This window comes from Monodelphis domestica, chromosome 4 (genome assembly GCF_027887165.1).
Source record: "Monodelphis domestica isolate mMonDom1 chromosome 4, mMonDom1.pri, whole genome shotgun sequence".
NCBI classification, from domain to species: domain Eukaryota; kingdom Metazoa; phylum Chordata; class Mammalia; order Didelphimorphia; family Didelphidae; genus Monodelphis; species Monodelphis domestica.
In genome coordinates, this window is record NC_077230.1 from 280,993,372 (window position 1) to 281,016,646 (window position 23,275).

General features: G+C 37.3%; 1 protein-coding gene across 3 annotated transcripts in view; it reads right to left on the reverse strand.

Moving 5' to 3' along the window:
• PRDM10 (PR/SET domain 10) overlaps window positions 1-17,767 on the reverse strand; it is a 142,233-nt gene extending 124,466 nt beyond the window's left edge. For 2 of the 3 annotated variants that reach the window (XM_056794620.1, XM_056794617.1), the window contains exon 1: window positions 17,545-17,767. The gene's annotated coding sequence lies outside the window, so the exon portion shown is untranslated. Of the gene's footprint in view, window positions 1-16,699; window positions 17,126-17,544 lie in introns of those variants that run through there. The other variant, XM_056794618.1, reaches the window with a different exon arrangement.
• Between the last annotated feature and the right edge of the window lie 5,508 nt (window positions 17,768-23,275).

Here is a 23,275-nt window from a genome sequence, read left to right on the forward strand (position 1 = left end):
GTTTGTTTTCTCAATTCTTCAGATATCTTTTGGTTTTCTGTATAGATTTCTTTCCTTTCCCTTCTTTATTCTTATTTTTTGGCTCATTGGTCATTATTTTGAGCTGGTGCAAAGAAACTGGGCTTAGTCATGACTACTTAGATTTCCATTTTTCTAGAAGTCTTGAAATTAATCTGCTAATCACCGCTCTTTGGGTTCAGCTGTTCAACTAGTCCCCAATCTATTTAAATGTACTCTTTTACAAACCCCATGCTATTTACTATCCAAACTTACTTCCTAAGAGAGGAATTTAGGAAGTGCTTCTATTCCCTTTTTTTTAAAGGGAAAAAAACCATAAGCTCAAGGTTTTCCCAAATTACCCAATTCAAATCAGATCCAGGTCCTTCCTGTACTTCTAAGCTATACCAGTTTATTTATTCCACATTACCTCTCTTAAATAACTTAATAGGAAGTCTGAAAGAGAAGAGAAACACAATATAGCAGGACATCTGAGCAAACTATGGGAAAGTAATATGGTTTCTGTTAGTGGAAATTATTCCTAAAAAACTAGAGAGTAAATAAGCATGTGAATAAGAGGAAACTGGGAGACAATTTAAAATTTTCAAAAGTCTTTCACAAACTTCCATACCAAAGGTTGTTTTTTGTTTGTTTGTTTTCAAAAATTTCCATCAAAACCATAGTCATTGGATAACATTTTGTATGAGATGGGAACTTCTAAGAAAACAAAAGAACAAAAGAAAAAAATTTATTTAATAGTTTTGAAAGAAGAAACACACAACAAAATCTCCATTTACAGATGACAACTCTTCTGAGTACTAAAATACCATGCTTTCAGATGAACACTCCAAGGGATTCTTGTGAAGATGTTTGAACTGGCTGAAAAGTGGTGGATAAACTTGAATGTTGTTTGTAGCCATAGGATTAGGAGCTATGACCTAACAATTATAACCCAGAAAAAAAGATACTGGAATAAATATAGATTTCTTAAAGCAGTAAATTAATCCAATGGGCATCCATGAAAGCCAACAAAATGCTGAGCATAATCCAAGGGGCTACTGGAAACCAGAGCGAAGACCTAAGATTAGGTAAACTAGATGTTATGAAAAATAACAAATGTTAAAAGTGACTTAAATGTTTGTTTCCCCTGTGCTTATAAGGATTGAATAGTTTTCTTTTCCTCTTTTTCTTCTTAATCTTTCTCTATCTCCTACCCAGGCTCTAGAATGAACAAAAATTCTTACCACTTTTTCTATGCAAATAAGAGTTTGAAGCCTGTCAATTGAAAAGTTCTCTCTATAGAGGATTTGGCCTTTGGCAACATTTGTTCATCCAAAGTGCTGGCCTTCACTTACACTAAAAAGAACAAATTCAAGACAAGTTCTATTTGTTTTCCTCTACCACTATTCACCTTATCTCCTAGTACAATTAGTTTTAAAAATATAAGATATAGATAAAATATAGTCAAACATAGTTTCAAGTCACGGAAATGAGGTAAATGGTGGTACTAAATAAGTAGCAATAAGAAAAACTGGAAAGCAGATGAATGGCCTAGTGGATAATGTATCGGATCTGGAAGTCAAGACAATCTGAGTTCAATCTCACTCCAGTTACTTAGTAGATGTATGACTGTACAAGTCATTTAACCTTTCTCAGGGCTCAATTGGCTCACTTGTAAAATAGTAATGATAACAGTGCCTATCTCACAAGGTTATTATAGACCATGTGAGATGATATATGAAAAGTACTTGCAAACCTTAAAGCATTATTAATGTAGCTAGCTAGTATTATTAAGATTGGTTTGTTTTCTTGGGGTCAAGGCAGGAGGAAGACACAGATATGTATAGTTTTTGACAAATTGAGGTAGAAGACAGACATCTAGAAGGAGACAGCAAGCAAAAGTTCAAAATAAAGGATTATAACTAATTATCTTCTAGGCTAGATCCCTAGTACAGCAGATACTATTATTTTGGCCTAAATTTTCCTTTCCTTCTCTTTTCAAATGCCATTTTATTCCACAGTCCTCTTTCATCACTACTATGCTGTTCATTATGCAAATGAACATTTTTTCACTATTTTCAATACTTTGGAGCCAAAGGGAAGAAGCTTGGATGATATGAAATCAGTACCTAAGTCTATACTTTTATTATTGTTTAAACAGAACATATGTGAAAGTCAAATTATAAGGGTTTAAGCCATCCACAAAGGACAAAGACTTGGTGGCTAAGATATTCATTGTCTGTTAATATAGAATTATAGTTGAATAAGGTTGTTGTGATCTTAACATCAGTAAACTTATAATCTACATTTTTATCGTTTAGGTTTCTCCAAATAATATTGTACAGCCTGAGGGAACATGTTTTATGTATTTGGGGCAACAATTAATACAATGTTATAGAAAAAAACACTAGCCTACACATCAGTAGATTTAAGTCTTACTATATAACTCTGAGTCTCAAGACAAATCACTTTACCTATCTAGGCCTCAATTTCTTGATTTACAAAATGAGAGTTATGGGAGGGTTGAGCCCTAAGTCCTTTTAAGTTCAAAGAGTCTTTGAATATACAAAACAATTTTTATAATGATATTATTTCTTTTCCTTACTTTCTTTAAACCAATCCATCAATACTTATATGTGGCAGGTACTATGAATTGGACCCAGGGTTTAACTCTTTTGAATTTGCACTTACAATTGGGGGTTTCATAAAATGCTATAACCCTTTTGGCAGTTTAGTTAAATCTATGAAACTCTTTTCAGCATCATGTTTTTAAAATTCACAAAATTCAGAGCTTTATAGAGAAAATCAATTATATTTAAGAACAGTTATCAAAATATTTTAAAAACAAGTTCAAAAGACTCTAGGTTAAAATCCTTACTTTAGATGTAAATTTTTTTTCCTTTCCTCAATTATTTTCAAAAATAGTTTGCCAACAAAACTAGTTTACTGACTTTTTTGGGAGAACCTGACTTACAATTTCATTGAAACTTCATTGCATTACAAATTCATTGTTCTCCTCACTTCCAAATCTTATAATCTTCATTCAGCTCCCTTTAATAAGTAAGACCAAATGTCATAGTTCTTTTTGAGGACTTATATGAAGCCCCCAATTGTAAGTGCTCTCCACTCCCTTTCCCTTGCAAAAATAAAAATAAAAAATTTTATTTTGCTTATATTCTATATTTATTTGTCTGTATACTTAATGTTCTCCCTCCAATAGAAAGTAGTCTCCTTAAAGAGAAAGATTAGTTCATTTTTTGTTTAAAATTCCAGATAGCCTAACATAAAACCCAAAGGATGATGATGGGCATTTAATAAATACTTGTTGACATGAGAATTTACATGCAATCCATCTGGTGTTTTTTAAGTTAAGACAAATAGCAAAAATAAAATCCTATTTTTCCATAGCAGAAAAAAAAATTCAACCAAGAGAAATGAACAATTTAAGGGACTGCTGGGACTAAATTATCAGGACAGGTGACAACTTAGAAAATTCCATCCCATGTGAAACAACTAAGTATCTTTTGGATATTTTAATATTCCAGTAGATTTGAGACCTCCTCATCCTGGAAGATCCTTTCAAAAGTTCAACTCTCAACTCATCCATACTTTCTCATTCTGTGTTCAAGTTCTCCCAAAAACCTTCTATGATTGATTTACCCAATGTCTAGAGAATTTCTTTCTTTTTTTAACATTTTCTTTTTTTCTTTTACGTCTTCTAACTTTACTTGCATACCAATGTGGTACTATAAGAGGCAATAAGAAAAACTGGAAAGCAGATGAATGGCCTAGTGGATAGTGTTTTGGCTATCCAACCTAGCCATCTGACATCCTTAAAGTGACTGACTGCTGTGTCTTCTCTTTTTTTCCAGTAATTTTCCAGTATTTGATGATATTTTAAACATTGATATCTTTTTTTGATGTAATTAGTCTTTGGCGAAATGCTACATCTATTTTGACCCATCAGACCTCTTCATTGTCCTTAGTGAGCCTCTTCTGTGATTCCTTTAGAACTGCAATATTATATAATTGGAATTTTGGACATTTTAAGAAAAAAAGTTATTTGAAGAATTACAATGATTTCTTAGGCAAAAGAATGCCAGTTATAAATGAAACAATTTAAACATGCTTCAATGTAGTTTGTAATCCATAAAATATGAATTTCTAAAGGTAAGCTACAATATATCATAAGGAAACTTTAGTAAAAAGAAAAATTCAATAGATGCTATTACAACAAGTAAATCTAGCCCAAAGTTCCAAAACTTCTTCTAGCTTCCCACAATAAGCCCTTGTAATTGTCCTTTATTCCAGTTTTCTTTCACACTAGCCTAGAGCTATTTAAGTTGTTCCTGGACACTCTGAATATTAATGACAGGGAGGGAGAGGTGTCCCTTATAAAGTGAGTTCTACTTTCTAAGCTTCATCTGTCAAGTGGAGATAATATCTACTCTGCCTACCTTAAAGAACTTAGTGCGGATCAAATGAGATACCCTAAATAAAAGCTTCTTATGAATTGTAAAGGGCTCTGTATAAATGCAAGATTATTAAAATCAAGCTACAATAACTGGCATTCCTTTTGTTTTGAGTAAGAAGCAATTTGGTAGCTCCCAGAAGTTCAGAGTGATTAAAGTAGGCATTATAGGTAAATCTATGCTAGGCAGTCAATAAAATTTATTAAGTGCCTACTGGCTCCAGGTACCATGCTTACTATTCATTGGGAAGGAAAAAAAGAAACAAAAGATGGTACTTGCTCTAAAGGAATTTATCATCTAAATATACTTTTGAAATACTGTGACTTCATAGCAAGACTGGCCAAAAATAGGGCAAAATAATGACTGCACATATATAATATATCAAATTGCTTGCCATCTCAGGGAGGGGGAGAGAAAAGAGGGAAGTAAAGAATTTCAAACTCAACATTTTTAAAAACGAATGATAAAATTTTTACATGTATTTGGAAAAAAACAAAAAATTTAAATGCAAAAAATAGGGCAAAATAGGTTATTTTTCTGATTACCAATGAAAATTTTCCAAAAATTAATTAGCATCCTCTCCATCTCCTTTTCAACCACTGGGATTCATTTGTAAGCATAATCTTTAAAGGTTCAATCCTAGGTCCTCAGTCTCTTTAGATAGTGATTTACAATTAGCATTATATGTAAATCTAAGTCAGTCAAGTCAAAAAAACAAATGTCTACCTGTGCCAGGCACTGTACTAAGTAATAGGGATACAAAAATAGCCATGAAACAGTTGCTGCCCTCAAGGAATTGACAATCTAAATTTACCTAAGGCTTCCCCTGGAAACAACAAAATATGGTTATATCTGGGTCTCCACAATAAAGAAGGAAAATCACTTAAGCACTCTGGATTTTAAAAAATCCATAGGGGGGAAAAATCTACTTATTTTACCTGAAAGGGAAAATGAATAGTCAGAGAAATGATACCTGAGCCTATATTATAATCAATTAATCAATAAACATTTATAAAGCACCTTCTATGTTCCAGGCACTGCTAAAGTTAGGGATATGAAGAAAGGTAAAAGGCAGTTCTTGCCCACAAGGAGCTTAAAATCTAATTGGGGAGAGACAACATACAAACAAATTATACAAAACAAGATATATGTAGGATAAAGGGTAAATAATGAGCAGAGGGAAGGTGCTGGAATTGAGAGGTTAGGAAAGACTTCTTGCAGAAGGCCAGGAAGGTCAATTGGAACAGAGGAAGAAGAGCCTTCAGCCATGGGAAACAGCTAGACACATTGCCTGGAGCAAAGAGATGGAAGCTTGTGGAACAGCTGGGAAATGTCACTGGATCAGAGTACATCTTGAGTAGTAAGGTATAAGAAAACTGGAAAGGTAGGGGCAGAAGGGTAGGTTATAAAAGACTTTGAAAGACAAAAGGGGAATTTTGTATTTGATCTGGAAGCTACTGGAGTTTTCTGAGTAGGGAGGTAAAACAGTGGGATCTGCATTTTAGGAAAATCACTTTAGTAGCTGAATGGAGGATGAACTGGAATGGAGATGATAGAGTCAGGCAGACCCACCAGAAGGCTATTGCAACAATCTGGGCATGAGATGACAAGGTCTACACTAGAGTGGTAGCAGTTTTTTTTTTTTTCATTTGTCAGAGGTCTGAGTGGTAGCAGTTTTAAAGGAAAGAAGAGGATGTATTGGAGAGATGTTGTAAAGGGGAACTTAACAGGTGTTGGCAGATTACATATGGAGAGTACAAGATAGTGAGGAATCCAAGATGACTCCTAGGTTGGGAGCCTGAGGGACTCAAAGAATGGTGTAGCACTCTACAGTAAATGAGGGATGGGGAAAATATCTCTTCTCTTTCCAGTAGAAAGACCTATATAGTCCTCTAGAATATCAGGGCTACCCAGGTTGATCATAAAAGGAAAGAACTCATGTTTGCTAAGAGTCAATGAAGCTTCTTACCTGGACCTAGGCAGTCCATATGACTCAATTAAGAGTGAAGGATAATATCTTTTCTCCATGTGGGTTTAGCACTTTGATTCTGGTTCCCACAGTTTCCAGCCTAAACCAGGTCCTTTGTTAGATGTGGAAATCTATCACTTAACCACTGCCATTCATCACCATCATCCCTGAGACTATGGGGTTGGGGCAGGGAGGGGGATCACGTGGTTGCACTCTCTTCAGGAAACAATTTATTCCCATGTGTATCCCCTTTCTCCTCTCTCTGAGCTCTACTGAGTCCTGCGTTTCCTTTTAAAAGTGAGATGCCAAGAGATATGGTTCAGACATTTAGAAACCAGCCCTGAACTTGAGCTAGTGCCAGAACAAAAGCCTCATCAATGGCATAATGAGTTACCTCATAACTTGTCAAGGAGACACAAGAGGAAAAGAGGGACTGCTCCTAGGGAAATATTAGAAAGCTGACAGGGGTTGAGTTCAATCTGTGGCCATATAATTCAATTTAACAAATGTTTACCAAACACCTGCTATAACCAAAGCATAGTATTAAAGACTGGGGAAAATGTAAGTATAAATTAATACCAGATTCCTTCCTTTACAAAGCTAATCGGTCACTATGCCTAGATGTCTCTCAGTGGCCATATGGACTCCCAAGTCTCATGAATGTTGTTTCAAAGTAGTTCAGACCCTGTTTTCACACTCATAAAATGAGGATGAAAATAACTTATTGCTACATAGCTCTCAGAGTTGTTGGGGGAAATATCTTTTTTTAAACCCTTACTTCTGTCTTGGAGTCAATACAAGGCAGAAGAGTGGTAAGGGCTAGGCAATGGGGGTTAAGAGACTTGCCTAGGGTCACACAGCTGGGAAGTGTCTGAGGCCACATTTGAACCTAGGACCTCCTGTCTCTAAGCCTGACTCTCAATCCACTGAGCCACCGAGCTGCCACCTGGGGGAAATATTTTTAAAACATTAAAGTTCTACAATAAAAATACAATAACTCACATTTAAAAGGCAATATTATACAGTTAAAAAAGTAGCAATCAAGTGAAACCTAGGTTGACATTCAATGTCCAACATCTACTCTCTGTGAAACCAAAGGCAATCCACTTAACCTCCCTGAGTTCAATATCGTTTCCCCATCAGTAAAAGGGAAATACCAATACTTACAAAACCTGCCTCACAGAATTGTTGTAAGATTCAAATGATGTGTTTAAGATTATATGAAGACAACTGATCAATGAACAATGACATAATTTGTGACTTGCCCAAAGTACTTAACAATGCTAGAGATGAATAAACAGGGTTAGATAGAAATTCAGCCCCTCAAGCTTCAGCTTTCTGAACTGTAAAGCATGCTTCTTTGGTTAAAGATTATGGCTATAGAGATGAGGAGGTCCTAGGGTCAAATCTGGCCTCAGATACTTCCTAGCTGTGTGACCCTGGACAAGTCACTTGACTCCCATTGCTGAGCCTTTACCACTCTTCTGCCTTAGAACCAATATAAAGTATTGATTCCAACATGGAAGGTAAAGTTTTTTTCAAATGAATAAATAAAAATTATGGTCAGTTTCCAGTCTCTTCCCCTCTCTACTGTCCACACAGGTAACATAACAGATATCCCTAAATTCCAGATTTCATCATTTCAGTACCCTGCTTAAAAAAACTACTTTGGATCTCTATTTGCTCTAGGATTAAGTCCCAACTCTTTTTATTGTAATTCATTCATTATCAGTCTCTTCATGACCCCACTTTGGAGTTTTCTTGGCAAAGTACTAGAAGGGTTTGCCATTTCTTTCACCAGCTCATTTTACAGACAATGACTTGAAGCAGAGTTAAGTGACTTGCCCAGGGTCACACAACTAATAAGTGTAACAAGTGGTTGAGGCCAGATTTTAATTTAGGAAGATGAGTTTTCCTGATTCCAAGTCCAGTGCTAAATAGAACAAATAGAACAGACTGTGTTACCCAGCTTCCCAACAAATTCCTAGGTTGGCATTTAAAGTCCTTAACAATCTGACTTCACCCTTTATTTACATACTGATTTCATATGACTTCCATGTACTTTACAATCTGGCCAAACTAGTCTATTTGTTGTTCCTCACATACATTCCAACTCCCACCTTCATGCCTTTGCATTGGTTTTCCCCATCACTGGAAAGTTCTTCCTCCTCAAATCCTAAAGACCATAATTACTTTAAAACCCCTTCTCAGGATCCCTTTTATACCCAAACATAATTTGGAATGAAAAATACTGACAGTGAGACAAGGCTAAAGATACTATTAATTTCAAGGAGGGGTCTGTAGGAGCTTGTTCAGTCATGTCTGACTCTTTGTGACAGTACTTGGGGTTTTTCTTGGCAAAGATACTGGAATGGTTTACCATTTCTTTCTCCAATTTATTTTACAAATGAGGAACTGAAACAGAATTAAGTGACTTGCTCAGGATCACACAGCTATTGTCTGAGGCCAGATTTTAACTCAGGAATGAGTCTTCCTGACTCCAGTCTGAGTTAGCTGTCTCCTGCAGGAGCTATCAGATGACAGATGGTACAAGTTTGCCATCCTGAGAGGATCATGGACTCAGACACTGAGTCTGAGTCTGAGACAATCTATATGCTACTAATCTCCTGCAGACCTCTACAAAAGCTTTAAGGTGCTATGTGAATGCTAGTTTAGTATTTGTTATAACTTTACATCTACTAATCACAAAAACTCAAGTTATACAGTTTGCTGTTATGAGAATTTGAGTGATGTAATTTCAATTAGTAAACTGTTCCTCAATAAATGGAAGTATTTTTAAAACTTTTATAATAATTAAGAATCTCTTAAAGTGGAAAATAATCCTGGAGAACAATTTTCACAATTTAACACTCATTTTGATACAAAAGAAAGCATTGTTGAACATCTGTGTTACTCCAATTAGATTCTTGAAAATTTTCCATCTTTTGGTCAAATGGTTTGAAATGTGCTAATACAGGATAAATTGATAGTGAATTTATGTGCAAGTTCATTTTATCTGTCTTAATATTTTCTCATCCCTTCTTAAGGTAAAAAATTCTGTATGTAATTGTTTTAATTATGAAATTTTTAATATTTTATTGACATTTTCCTAATATGAAGCCAGAATGATGGAATTTGTTTTTGATTTTTAATTAGACAAATACACATTTCCACTTCAACTGACTTATTTGCAAATTAAGTGGAAGAACCAAATACTATGACAACCAAAAAAAAAAGGTAGCTCTTGACATCTTTTCAAATAGGTATAATCAAAACTCTAATTTACATCTCATAGACATTCAGTATTACTAAATTATATTACTAAAAATTACTAAAATTTTAAAACAGGAAAACCCAAAGCCATATATAGGAGTATCTTTCTTCAAATGAAGTGACTCAGTTAAGCAAAATTTTCTATGTTTGCAACCACAGGAATAAAAGGAAAGAAAGACATACATATCCAAGATGTAACCTAAGCCTTGGGCACTAGTTAATGAAAGTCAATAAAACTAGGACAGACACAAATCATAATGAGGGGGTTATAGAAAATGCATTCACATTAAGAAGAATGAAATAGAAGAAAGTAGGATTATAGGGACTGATTCCAAGGAGTACCATTAGGAAATATATTGGAAAACTTTATATCTAATAAACATTTAACAGGAAAAGTAATCTAAATATTCACAATCCATTGTCCTAATGATAGTTATAAAAATATGTAGTTCATACTTAAAATATTGAATGGAACTATATTATCAATTTATTCCCTTCAGTTATGCAACATCCCAACCCATCCATGCTTATTCATCCTCTGTATCTCTTGTTCATTCTCTACCAAATGGGCTGGGAGAGCCTCCTGGTTCTGACATAACAGTAAATTATGCAGGTTATCTATCAGTTATCTCTCTCTCACCATGTGACTACACAGCCCATCTTTTGCCCCTCACATATTTGATAACATCTTTTACTTTGGGGTTTTCCTTCATAATTGTTTGTAATGTTACAACCTACTGATGTCCACAATGCAGCTCTCCACTATTCTCTAATATTTGTTTTCTGTTCTTCAAAGACTATAGTGTTTCATGACTCAGCCTGGTCATACCCTTGATAAAGATGTTCCTCACTGACAAGAAAGAAATTAAGTACAACGTCCAAGACAAAAAGGGATTGTTACCTATAAATAGGAAAGTCCTCCAGATGCCCTTGTTTGCAAATGAAATTATGTAGGTTACATCAAAACCAGATGTACTATATAAAGCCTATTGGATGAGACTCATAACCATTCAAAAAGTTTTGTCCTAACCATCCACAGAAGAAAAATCAAATGGCTAAAGAATGGCTATTGTCCAGATTATGATTTACATGAAGATGATCCACTTAATAGAACCTGTCCATGGGTCACATATGATCAGCAAATTTCTACTTGAAGCTAAAGGCTTTCTTTTTAATGCCAATATGCAACAGTATTGTATGTACCATGAAAAATTTATTGATTCCTCTAAAAAGTTCATAAAACATATATAATATAGTAATTGATAATATCCTAAATTTATCACACATTTATAATCTTTTACACACTACATCCTAAGATTCATTTCCCACTCAAAAGTGAGACTCCTTAATCAAATTAGTACTAGAAACTTTATATACTTCACACAATAATTGTGTTTTTTGGAACTTTATAATGTTTGTCTAAATAATAGATCAAAAAAGGGTGGTTTTTTTTAATAGATAAAAATCCTGGCATCACATGGCTAGTGGGGAAATAGGGGACATGAATCTAGGTCTTCTAGTTCTAACTCCAATGACCATAAACTTTTACTACACCACCTTTTCCATATTAAATAAAATGCTTCTTACTCTATGAGCCTCACTTTTCTCCTCAATAAAATAAGGATAACACTTTGCTACATACTTTCAAAAGGTGTTATGAGAAAAGTACTTTGTAAGTAATCAAGTGCTATTTTAAAAAGTGAACAACTGTTTCCTACCTAGTATAATAAACATAAATTAGGATATGGGCAATTATTCAAACACCTTTTCTCATTAAGCAAATACTACTTCTAGGTACTTTTTCTAGATTATTGCTATCTGTTCATGTCAAGTTGTTTTTAGCCTCCAAATAATTCAAAGTACTTTATTGATAACTTACCTGTCATATAAGAATGTATGCTAAGAATTTTACCAAACATGATCCTATTAATAGCACCAACATATACATGTGTATATTATAATTATGTATACTTCAAGATTATCTTTGCCATTTTCATCTCCCTCACCTCCCAAATCCAATCAGTTGCCAAATCCTATTAGGTTTTTTTTTGTGAAATAAAATTCATAAATTCCTACTGTTGTCATTGCTATCATCCTAGAGTTTAGGGCCTTGTTACCACTCTCTTGAACTACTGAATATGTACCTATTGTATGCAAAAATATATTGGGTAAAATAGAGGATCCAAAGCAATAAAATATATACACTAAAAATAATATACTACTACTAAAAGAGAGTATACAAATGTCAGATATGCCTAGACAGTGAGTTCAGAAGCAAAGATATTTATAAGTAGGGCAGTAAAAGAAGATTCAGAAAAAAAAAGTAGGGGCCTTGATAAAAATAGAGGGTAGTGTTGGAGAAGTAACAGGGTGTCTATTCTAGGTGAGAGAACAATATAAGCAACTGAGGAAAAAAGTATTTTCAGAAAGTGAACTGGTTTCACTAGGAAAAAAAGAATACTATATGGAAATTTGAGGTCAGATAGGACAGGTAAATTTGTGTCAAAATGGATATCACACTAGGTATTAGTTTTATAGAAAGATGGATTGTTGAATTTTAAGGGGTGGAGTGATATGACAATTTGAGGAAAACTAACCTGGTAACATGGTATACAATGGGTGAAAGGGAGGACCTGGAGATCACAGCACCAACTTTGGAAGGCTACTGGAAAAAAATTTAGGTCCTAGAGTGAAAATTATAAAAATAGGAGAGACACTGAAAAAAAAAGTTTATCATAACCTGGTGATTAATTGTATATGGTAATAGTCTGAAAGAATCAAAATGACTATGATCTGGGTAGGTTTAGGCTTAAAAAAAAATCTTTTAAGTATTGAAAGAGTTGAAAGAAGGATAAATCTTATGTTGCCTGGTCCTAGAGGATATAAAATCAGAGCAATGGGTAGAAATTTAAAAATTTAGGCAGTAGGTTCCTCCTCAAATAGATCTTCAAGCAAAGGTTTGTCAATAAGTAAACTCAACATTTATTAACTGCCCACTATGTGTCAGGTACTATGCGCAGCATGGAAGAGGCAAAGGCAAAAGAGCTCCTTCACTCAAGGTTCTGACAATACAATGGAGACAATACACACACTTGTACAAACACTCAGTAGAGGACAAATTGGAAATAATCTGAGGGAAAGCACTAAAAACTAAGGACCAGGAGATCTTTCTTGCAGCAAATGGGATTTTAGATGAAACTTAAAAGACAGAGAAGTCAGGAGTAAGAGGTGAGGGAAAAGAGAATTCTAGGTATGGGAGACAAGCAGCAAAAACGCAGTTAGTATAAATGGAATGTCCTGTGGGAAGAGTTAGAGGTAAGAAGGGATCAGGTTAACAAAGACTTTAAAAGCCAAACAGAGGATTTTATATTTGATCCTGGAGTTAAGATGGAAACAGTTTGCTGAAGGAGGGCAATGACTTGGTCAGATCTGCAATTTAGGAAAATATCTTTTTAAAAGCATGGTAAATGTACTTAAAAGGAGAAAGTCTAGAATCATGGAGGCCAACCAGAAGGCTATTCCAAATCTAGGCGTGAGGTAGAGTCTGAATCAGTTTTGTGCTAGTATCAGGACCATCAAAGGTTTTCTCTGCTATTAAGCCACCATCTTAGCTCTGCTTTCATAGTGGTAGTATCAGAAGTGTAAATGTTGCAAAGATAAAATCAACAGGACTTCATAGCAGTCTGGATATTGGTTAGATTGGGTAGTACCATTTGTTAGCTATAAGACAAAACATTTTTGTTCAGGTAAGGATTCGACAAGATAATCTCTGAGGTCCCTTCCAATTCAAATTTTATAAGTCTGAGAATGGTGATATCCTCAACAGAAAAAAATTTGAGAAGAATTAATTTGGAAAAAGGGGAGATTTTGTATTATAAGATCTAGTATCTGTAAACCAAATCCTATTTATTTCACTGATTGATTCTAGATGAAACCAGATACTTCTTCACCAGACAACTATATTATCCTCCTAGGGAAAGTTCCATATGCATCAATAAAATCTTCTGAGTAGAGAACAGCCATCAGACCCACAATGAATTTGGTGTCTTCATGATCAGAAATATTACATGTATCTTAGTTAAAAAGGCCAGGCTTATACCAGATTTCATTTTTTTAAATGACTAATCTACACAATTTAAGCATCACAATTACAATTGACAAGTTTCAATTCAAAATTTATTAAAATGCCAGTAACAAAAGATAAATGACTCAGTTCCTATCCCAGAATTCTATGCTTACACTCTAATACAAATAAAGCATATACAAATAGCATGATACAAGGTAAAATGTGAAAAAGTTTGTAAAGATCCAGCCTACTTTTTTTAAAGTGCTATTTGCATAGGACAAGCTCACTTTCAAGTTAGAGTAAAAGGAAAGATTTCAGGATGAGGGTGGCACCTGAGTCAGGCCCTTGAAGGAAAAGAAAAACCTGAAGAGTCTGTTAACATACAGAAAACATGAAGGACAATATGCATGTATACTGAGAGGCAGGAGAATGCAGGATCATGATCAAGAAATAGCTAATATGTTCCTTTAGCTAAAGTGCACAGTTCATAAAGGATAGCAATGCAAAATTGATTTTTGAAAAGGTACGCTGAAGCTGCTAAGTAGATAGAGCACCAGGGCTTCAGCTGGGAGAACTGGATTCAAATTTGACCTCAGATTATTTCCTAGCTGTGGGCCCTAGGCAAGTCACTTAACAGTATTATTCCCTAACCCTTGCTACTCTTCTGAATTAGAAGTAATACAAAAAAGGTTTAAGTTTTTTTTAAAAAAAGGTAGGCTGGAATCAGATAATAAAAGGTCTCACGTGTACTTTGATAACCTTTAATTAAATTATAAACTCCTTAAAGAGAGGAAGTTTTAATCCAGTAATTCACAAAATTGTAACACAAATTTCTTTTGAATGTTTGACACACTTAACTCTAGGAATTAAAGCTGTAAAGCCCACTGTGTCAATAAATTTCTAAGGTTTTCCTGACACTTCTGGAAATAATCAGATACCTCTAGGTTATTCAAATCAGTGAAGCAGATAGTGAATATTGTACATACAATGCACCTGGGTAGTGAGTAGCAAATGCAATTAATTGACAGTTGAGATACAATATCAGTCAAGAATTACAAGGCCTTGACTAATGCTGTAGATAAGTTTGGTCTGTTTTGGTTTGTGTTTTTTTTTAAGTGGGTAACATTTTAAGTTCTTTAAAAACAAGGACTATACTTTATGTAACATATTCCAAAATAGTACCATTTACTTTCAGTGCCTTATTAAATGTTAAATAGTCAAGTACTCTATAACCAAGCAGATCTAAATCAAGTGTTTTGATAAAGCTTCTGAATTATGTCAGGTTACTATACCAGTTTAAAAAAAATGTTTTTAACAGAACTTTTAGGTCTCTATTTACAAGACAATAACATTCATTTGAAAAAGGAAACATAAAGTTTACAAAGTATTTTGCTCAGAGAGAGCTAGGTCTTAAAAGAGATAGTGGGCTAGCTAGACTTCAAGTCAGGAAGACTTAAGTTCAAATTTGACCTCAGCCATTTACTACTTACAAGACCCTAATCAAGTTTACTTTGTCTACTTTCGTTTATGCAAATTGAGGTAATAATAGCACCTACCTTCCAGAACTGTTATAAGGTTAAATTAGGTATCTGCAAAATGCTTAGCAATGATTATGTAAACGACAAGTAGTGTTATTCCCATCTCATAGTTGAAGCTTAGAAGTGTTTAAGTGACTTGCCCAAGGTCACACAGTCAGGGAATGTTAGAGGCAGATCACTTTATAATACACTATCTCAAAAAAAAAAAAACTAGAAAAAAAAGATTTTGTTCATTTCAACATTTATTAGTACTTTAAGGAATAGAGCACTATGTTGGGCACTAGGAGTGATATGTTTAAACAGCATCCTTACAACTCATGGAATTTTATTGTATGCCACTACCAATATAAAATCAACACGGAGCAGCAAGGTGGGAATAGAGTACCAAGTCTGAATTTGGGAGGAAATGGGTTCAAATAAATCTGACCTTTGATACTTCCTAGTTATGTGAACTTAAGCAAAGTCACTTAACCTCAATTGCCTAGCCCTTACCACTCTTCAGCCTTGGAACTGATAGTATTTAGTCTAAAACGAAGTTTATATATAAATCAAATCAAGAGGACTTTGAAAGCCTACTATTAGCAATATAGTAAAGTAAGTGCCCCTGGGAAATGCAAAACCCAATCAGGAGCTTCTAATTGTGGGCCTAAATAAAATCATCTCATTAGGTTGACAAGGCATAGAATGTGAAGAGATTTAAATAACAGTTCAAGACAAAAGCAGAAAAGATACAAGTGAATATAAAATTGAGTAGGCAAACTCTTAAATACTACAAGAGACCATGAAAGGAAGAGATTTTGTCAAAATGATGTAATAGGGAAGGAGTTAACAGAGTATAGGACATGGCTCTTCCATAAAGGCAAGTATGACATTTAAAAAACTTTGAAAATCACTGAGACACATTAAAGTTTCAGGATCAAAATATACATACTATTTCAAATGATGACAAGATTAAACTGCAAGCTGCCCCCAAATCCCACAATCATTCCACAACACACTAGAGTAGTCTAAGTGTTTCAAGGCCAGTGTCCATTCAATTTGCTTTGTCCAATACCAGGTACAAGGCAATGAACGCAGAGATGCAAATAATGCATTGCTATTTCTGACTTGATGGCATATACTTTTCTGAATGAAAGAACCCAACCTCTGTAAGAGCAAAAATTCACTAGACATACAATATTTGAGGACCACTTGCTCCCGGCTTTGCACTTTGTACTGCAGGGAATTTTAAGCGCAAAAGAAACTTGGCCCGCAGCAAACACCATCCTCCCACGCCCGCGTTCCGCCCCACGCCACACACCGCCTAAACCCCACCCACCCCCTCCATACCCCCCCCCCCTCCTCCGACAGAGTCACTACCTACAACGCTAAGGGCTATCCTAACCTCCGGCAGGGCAACAGCTACCAACCCCTCGGGAAGCCAGACCGTTAGGGCATGGCAGCCCGCGGCGGACGTGAGGCTGAGGCAGAGGCCGGGGCCTCCGTCACAAGGGCCAAAATGGGAGAGCCGCCACCTCTGCCTGACAGACTGACTGCCCGCCGAGCGAAGCCCTCCCGGTCCCGCCATGGCAGGCGGGAGGAGGATCTACGCCCGAGCCGCGCCCCCTGCCCCCCACGCCACTCGGTCCCCTCCGAGGCCTCGCCACACTGAGGGCGAGCGGAGCAAGTCGGCCAGGGCGACCCGAGCCGCCCTCCGCAGCACCCCAACCGCGCACTCGCCCAACCGCCACTGTTCAATCGGGGCCAGGCGCTCAACTGCCGTCCCGGCCCAACCAATGCGGGGCAGGGGGAGGAGAGGTGCGCGCGGCTGGGGGAACGGGCCAGGGATTCGGTGGTCGCCGAAGGGAAGGGTGTGATTCAGCAGGGCAACGGGAGAAGGGGCGCCGCAGGCCCCAGCTAAACGGCGCCCCGGGGCTGGGATCCTTCAGGGATCCTACCCCCTTTCCCCCTAGAAGGTGCAGTTGGTTTGACCCCCCACCCCGAGTGAGGTGCCTAGTCCCAGCCCCGGCTGGACTGTACCATCGGGCGGTGCCGCCGGGATTTCTCCCCCCCTACTATTAATCCCCCCCCACCCGGGTCCGCGGTCGGTTGGCCCCGGCCGGGCTATGAGACGCGGAACGAGCTGGGCGCCATTTTGGGTGGGACTAAGCAGAAGCTAAACACCCTCCCTGTCCACAAGGTGCTCCGAGCCCCGACTTAGTCCGTTCCCTTAGTCCCCTGGGTACTTACACGATGTGGGGTGAGGGGAGCCAACTAGCCGGTGGGTCCCCGATCCGTTCTCCCCAGGGGTGATGGAAATCAAACCCCCCCCGCCGCCTCCAGGTGGTTCTTCCCGCCGCAGAGTGGGAGCTGCAGATCGGGCGGGGGCTCATTAGCATACTCTGCCTGGCAACCGGGAATAGATGTTATGTGATTGGATGAACTGTATAAACCCACGACTAGACCTTGAGACGAGTACTGCTGAGCCAAACAGATAGCCCCGGATTTAATAGTCATAGCGATATTCCAGAGATGCCTAATTTTAATCAATGAAGAAGCCAAATGAAGAGTCATGCAGCAGTCCAATGGCCAAAGACCTTTTTATTCTGGTCTCTACAGTTAATAGAACAACCAATCCAGAAGCCGATGGGTGGTGGTGGGCTTCGTTTGCTTCTAAAGCCAATCAGAGGACGCCTCTCTGCAGTAGGCGGGACGGGGCTGCCTCAGCTGGAGAGGTCGCTTTACGGAATATTCAGCTTCTATACCAGCCCGGGAATGTTCCCTTGTGGGCTTGAACCTGGGCCACCCTTGGAAAATAAAGGAAAAGGTGAAGTTTATCTTCGCTCCATCCCTATCCCCAGGTGCTCAGTAATCTCAGAAGAAAACAAGTATAGTCCCTGCCTTCATGGAATTTATATTCTACTAGACTGATGAATTTATACTTTTAAAAGACTCGAAGCCTTCCAAAAACCTAGTTCTAAAGCCTCAAATCCTCAGGAATGAATTGGAAATAGTGGGATTTCAGACTACAGTGGGAAAGAGAGGAGGGAGTATTTGTGGGCAGATGGCTACGGTATTCGTGGAATCACACCTTTAGAATCACTCTACATTTACTCCGTGAAAAGCTCTACATCTATTAATTTAAAGTGAATGAGATGAAATAAAATGACCACCCACGCAAATTATAATTACAAACCTGGAGTCAGAATGAATAATAGAAGAAGCAGTTTTTCTTTATTCTTTCTCATGAGAAAGATGCCATTGCCCTAATGACAACGTCCAGAAAGTCTATCCAATTAGAAAACAATTACATGGTATTAGCTCATCACAAGCTTTCACCAGGGAGGTGAAAGGTCATGGAGAGATAGTCATGTCCTCAAGAGTGACTCCTCTTGCTCCTGAAGGTCTGAGGAGATAAGGAGCCTAATGATTTTCTTTCTTGAGATGAGGCCTTGGAACTCACTGGGACTATGGCAATAGCAAAATGTCCTTAAGGTCTTATTCTGTACCCCTAAAGAGGCTTTCATTCCCTAATGGGGTCTAGGATGGATGTCCACCCTGAAAAGAACAAATTAATTATTTTCACACCACACAAAAGTTAACCTCTTTCTGTTACTGAACTACTCTTTGCCCTCACCTCATCATTCCCTCCTGTAAGAAATATCCCAATCAGCAATCTGCCTCTCTCTGTTCTCAATTCCCTCCTCTTTTTGTTCATCTAGAGCAGTAGTACTCAGGTTTTTTTTTTGCACCCTATCATATTTAAATTTTAGTATGACTTCTAGTGTGCTTTTTCTTAATTATTTATAAATTCACATGTACTATGTATACTGATAAGATGTTATTAAACAAAGAAATTTTGAGAGGATGAAATAAAAACATATGACCATAATTCAACTTGCAATTGTGTGTAGTGAAAATCTGGAAAGTTTTAATCACTCTAAATAAGTAGAGAGTGCAGCCAGATAGAATGCAAAGACAGATGCTGCTTTATTTGGAGAAAACAGCAGGGAAGGTAGGAGAAAGAGAGAAAGGGAAGGAAAAGGGATTCTGCCCATACAAACTGCTTGTTAGGGGGCAAAAATGTCCTCTCTCATACAAGCACAGACTTTTTATAATAATATTGAATCAAGAATCTCCCTCCCCCTTCTCTTTTCCAACCTTGTAGGGGGGGGGGGGGGGCGTGGAACAGGGGAGGGCTGTGATGTACACAATCTTGAGCCCTTGATTTCCCATCATTACATACACCCCAAGAACCTGTGATGTGACTCAGGTGGTCTTTTCTCAGGGCAGTAAGAAAAGTTACATTTGAAACTTCCTGTTCGTTCCTCCTTTAGCTTATCTCATCCTTTTCCCCCAGAGTTGGCATGCTTCCCAGACCACAGATAACCTCTTCTCAAGGTTTTTGAAACTGGGTCAGGAAAACTAAAAATTTTATGGGGGGTAAAGTTTTATTCTAGGAAATAGTAATACTAAGGAGTCTTGAAAATTGGGGTTATAAGTCAAATACTACTCTGAAAATTACACATTGAATTTCATCCCACACAATCCTCCCTTTTTCAATTTCAGGGCTGGGTAATTCTTACCTGCCTCAGTTTCCCCTATATGCAACCACAACTAATAACATTGATTAAGCATAATTGGGCATTCTTCATCGTCATCTTCAGAAATCATCTTCTGATGTCCAGGGATAGGTCTTCTCAGGAAATTTGCTCTCTGCTCCAGTTTGGTTGCAAAATCTCTGGGAATCCTCCAACTGACAAAAATTCTTTTGCAAAGCAAACGTTTTGTGAAATAAATTCTTCTAGCTCAGGTTTCTATAGGAGATAAAGAAATTCTTGGACCCTAATCCCTAGTCTAAAGTTCAGATTTCACTTCTTCTTATAACTATTTCTACCTATTTTTATGGAATCTTAATTACAGAGCATCAAGAAATCTCACTTGTCTTAAGCTACCACTTAATTCTAACTTTCCACTACTAGTCCACTTGTTTGTTTGGAAAATGGACACTTCACAGTTTATATCCTGAGCTGATTGTAGGAATTTGTTACAAAAGAAAAGGCAGGGAATTGATTAGAAGTATTCTTATGGTGCTATCTTATAGGCCTACATCTTAAGAAGACACAGAGTGAGTTACCATTGTATGATTTCATGTATAGGTCAGAACATTCACTGGCTCATGTGAGTTATTTTACTAATGAACCACTAGAGTCAGTCAGAAAGAGCCCATCTGAGTTGAATCCCAGACTGCCTTTCCAACTGTTATAGGACTTTTTATTTATCCTATAAGCATATCATTATTCTCTCTTTTCAGTAGTAGATCAATTATCAGCCAGCCATACTTGAATTCAAAGCTTACAGTAATATTAGGTGTGATTCCCATAAACCTTTTGTCTTAAATGGCAAAAATCCTGCTTATTACCTTTGATTAAAAAAAACAAACTTGTTCACTCAGTGTTCCAATTTCATTCTTTTAAAATATGTAATCTCAAACAAGCTTCCTGCTTTCTACTTATTCTAATGGCTTCTAAAAATCTTACTTCAAATTTATCTAAAATAAATGTTCTCTTTAACTTCTCTAATACAGTAAATGTCAATTCTGTATCTTCTTGCTTCTATGCCTTATCTATATTTGCCTTAACATGATCTTCAAAAGACTTTTTCTTACTCTATCATAAATCTAATTTAAAATAGCTTATCCCTGCCTTTTAACATTTTATTCACTTCTCTCTGAAAGCACTCAGGGCTATAATGCTTGTCCCTCCTTCTTTGTAAGAGAAGGAGATGAAATAATTAATTGCTGAAACTCACTCAATTTCTAAACATCCATTCTCCCCCCCACCCCACCCAAGCCTCTGCTTTGAGCAAACTCAAAATTCTCTGTGTTCCCTTATGACACCTCTCACATGTCCAACAAACATTGTTTATATATGTCTGTCTTCTGGCTCTCATAAAGAGGCCCCGTATTCTGATTAAGTCTCCTATACCTTATATCTTTCATATGATAATCCCACAGTCCTCTCTCACCTTCTATGACTTGCTTCTGCCATCACTTTACATATACTTAAATTCCACCAGGTATTGTCACCTCCTATATTAGTGGCTTGGAAGAGCCCTGATTATCATTCTTCTTATGAATTACATCTTTCACATACATTATTTACATATCATATATTTACATATTATCCAATTTACCTCAAGAATTAGTTTTGTTCACAGTACAAATTCATAAACCATTTGTATTTACATGAAATTACATTCTATAAGCAAATATATTACATTTAAATCCATATTTACATTCAATAATGAAGTCAATTTTATCCAAGGTACATGCTTTGATGATAATTCATATATCCCAATCAGTTACAAATTCAGAAATTCTCCAAATTCTTTAGATAGGTACCATTTCACATTTACAAATTTACAAATTTAAAAATTCTTCTTCCCCAGTGTTCATTACATTTTCATATGTTGCTTAATTCAACAGTACATATATTAAAGTAACATTTTCACATTCTCATTTTTAAATACAAAATTTAGATCATAGAGAAACTTCTTAATATTACATCATATCTTCTAATAAGCTGGTATTGAATTCTTATACACTTTAAATTCATTTTATTGAACCCTTATATTCATAAAACAGCCAGCACAGCACTTATCAGGAGTATGCTTCTCATCTGATTCTTTAAATAAAAATTCCCAAGAGGTGTGATATGGCAATCACATTAAAAGACTTATATATATTAATTTAAGGTCGCCAAGGAATTCAGCTATGTAATTCCTAAATGAAAACTCAAGTCAGCAGTCAACCTTTTATGGAGTTTTTAATTACTAACAAGAGGAAGAAATGTATTGGGGGGGGGGGGAGAAAGGGGAGAGAAGGGAATAGGGCTTAAATACCCCCTCTGCTTAGGCTGGGCCAAAGGCCCAAGGCCTTAGATAGCCGAGGCAAAGAAAAGAGATCAGTCCCTATCACTCACGTGACCAAAATGGAGAAACAGTCTCAGGGCCTCCACTCCCAAGCACCAGGCTCCAACAACCTCCTTTCCTTCACACAGGAAGTCCCCAGACTCCTCAGATGTCCTCTACCTCACTTCCTGTGTCTCACCTGTACCAATGGTGGCTCTAGCTTTACCCAGGACTTCCCAGAGGTCTGTCCCCTTTGCACATGTCTGTTGAAGGTCATATTCTCAATTAAATCTTGAGCTTTGCTGCAGCCCTTCCTAAATCCTGCTACCCTGAGTAGGGTGGAGATTGTAGTTTCCAAGACCTGATTCTGTCATTCCAAGTATCTCTATTGTTGTTGGTTGTCTCTCGAACCGAGGATGACAATTGTCTTTGTGCATTTTTGTGCACAAAGACACCTGTGCATGAAGATTTAAGTGGAAAAGTCAATGCACAGAGACAGTCCCACTCTCTCGGCTTTGGAAGCCTGGGTCCATTGGCACGAAAAGTCGTTACACCTGGAGACTTCCTCAGCTGCATTGGATGGCCATGTTGTCTTTTGTGCTCCATCACGTCCTAAGCACTCCACAATGCCTTGCTGCATCGCCATCTCAGCCGTTGAACCTTCTTGTTGGTTTCTTCCACCTGTTCCGCCGAAGCAGTCTTCACATGCTGGGTGAGCAAAGCCCTAGTTCACCAGGGATCGACGTCGACCCGATGGCTACCCTCACAAGGTTTAGCCGGCCTGTGGAAGCTGTTGCCCGGGGTGTGGCCACTGCCGCATGCTAGCAGCTACTAGGAGCCACAAGTGAGAACTGGGTGTCAGGTGAGGGTCAGTGGCTGGAGAGCTGCCCTAGGAGGGCATGACAAGCCCTCCATACCAATATCTCTATTGTTATTGATTAGGAAATAGCCAAATCCCATCCTCTAAAGAATGGTTTGAACAGGGTTCAGTAGTTTTGAAATTCACAGGGGCAAGATATAGACTTCAGTAATAACAAAGAGATCTCTTCCCAAAAGAAAACCCTATCTA